The sequence below is a fragment of the Cajanus cajan genome, chromosome 10, assembly GCF_000230855.2.
Source record: "Cajanus cajan strain Asha chromosome 10, NIPB_CcT2T_4, whole genome shotgun sequence".
Taxonomy (NCBI): Eukaryota; Viridiplantae; Streptophyta; class Magnoliopsida; order Fabales; family Fabaceae; genus Cajanus; species Cajanus cajan.
Genome location: NC_138526.1, coordinates 2,604,631 through 2,606,637, shown reverse-complemented (window position 1 = coordinate 2,606,637; position 2,007 = coordinate 2,604,631). Strand labels below are relative to the sequence as shown.

At 37.3% G+C, this 2,007-nt stretch overlaps 1 non-coding gene across 1 annotated transcript; it reads right to left on the bottom strand.

The window, feature by feature from the left end:
• Positions 1 to 623: 623 nt before the first annotated feature.
• On the bottom strand, positions 624 to 730 carry LOC145952955 (small nucleolar RNA R71). The gene has a single exon (XR_014430460.1). It is a non-coding gene; the product is annotated as a small nucleolar RNA R71 (small nucleolar RNA).
• Positions 731 to 2,007: the final 1,277 nt, after the last annotated feature.

Sequence of the window (2,007 nt, the reverse complement as noted above, 5' to 3'; positions counted from 1 at the left end):
TTTAAATTACAATTATTTTAATTCGAATTTTTAAAAAAAAAAAAAAAAAAATTAAATAAATAAATAATTTTTTTTTTTTGTTTGTTAGTATTTACTTCTCCAATTCAGATTTCACGGGTCACTTTCTTTTTTTTTGCAGTGCCTTAGGGTTAATGCAAAAGAGATCTCTACGTCTTGGGAAACCAACACCACTTGATCCTGAGATTGAAAGAACTCTCCTGAGAAGGAAAAGAAACCTTTCTAGAGAATTTGACATGGCTGCACAACGAGATAATTTACCGCTTCGGGATTACTCTGCACCCGTAGCTCGTGGGATACCTGGAGGGGAGATGCAAACTGGAGCTACTGTACCAGCTTCTCTGGTGAATATGCTCAAACAGAACACCTTTGGAGGACTACCATCAGAAGATCCTAATGACCACTTAGAGGGGTTCTTGGAAATCTGTGAGACCCAGCAATTTGATGATGAAGTTTCTGATGGAATGCGACTCCGCTTATTCTCACTCACCTTGAGAGATAAGGCAAAGGTGTGGCTAAGAACAGTGCCTAGAGAAAAGATAGCAACTTGGGAATTATGTGAAAGAGCTTTTCTAGAGAAATTCTTTCCTCCTTCTAAAACTAAAGAATTGAGGAAGAAAATCACTAATTTCCAACAAGGCACTGGAGAGACTATTTATGAAGCATGGGAGCGGTTCAAAGGATATCTTCAAGCATGCCCACAACATGGCTTCAACCGTTGGCTTACCATCCAATTTTTCTTTGAAGGATTGGACCAACAAAGCACCATGATATTAGACTCAGCAGCTGGAGGATCTTTCATGGGGAAACCTATTAATGACTGCATGATTATTTTGGAAAATGTAGCCTCAAATCACAGCCAATACAGTGAAAGAGAAGTCACAGCAAGGAAAGGAACTCCGGGGCGATATGAAGTGAACAATATTGAGTTACTCTTAGCAAAATTTGATACTCTTAATCAAAGATTAGACAAGATGGAAAAAGCTAAGGTTAATTCAGTGGCTACAAATCAAGTATGTGACCTTTGTAGGGAACAAGGGCACACTGCAGTAGATTGTACCTCAATTTTTACTGGAGAAAAAGAAGATACTACTGAACAGGTGGCAGCTTCTCATAATTTCTATGACACTCCTCGAAGAGAGAAGAGTAATCCATATTCCAACACATACAACCCTGGTTGGAAGAATCATCCTAACTTTTCTTGGAAGAATAACCCAGTTCAAGGAACTAGCAATCAGCAACCTAATTTCCGTCCGTCCAATCACTTCATTAATGGGGAAGGAAATCCAGTACAGACACCCTCAATTCAACAAAGTGTTTCAAGATTAGAAAACCTTATGGAGAATTTTGTCACTAATCAAAAACAGACCAATGATTCAATGGCAAATTCTATTCAAAACCTTGCTGTCAAGGTTGAGAATATTACTCTCCACAACAAGATGCTGGAAAATCAAATTGCACAGTTGATGCCTAGTTCAAACAATTCTCCAGGTAAGTTCCCAGGTAAAACAGTTGCAAACCCAGCTGAAAATGTTAATGCTGTTACTTTAAGGAGTGGGAAGAAATTAGACAGACCTGTGTCTAATCAAAATGATAATATTGAGATTGATGAAGACGCTTCTCCTATGGTTGAAAAACCTGAAAAAGAGAGATTAGAAAAAGAAAAAGTATCTTCATCAAAGCCTCAAACTGTTTATCACCCTCCAATTCCTTTTCCTCAAAGGTTAGCAAGGACTAAACTTGATAGACAATTTGAAAAAATTTTAAATATGATCAAACAAGTGTATGTAAACATTCCATTTGTAGAAGCTCTACAACAGATGCCTACATATGCTAAATTTCTTAAGGATCTTTTAGCTAACCGAAGGAAATTGGATGATAGAGAGACTGTTACATTGATCCATCATAATTTGCCCAAAAAACTTAAGGATCCTGGTAGTTTCTCTATACCTTGTCTCATTGGAAATCTAAGGTTTGAAAAAGCCTTAT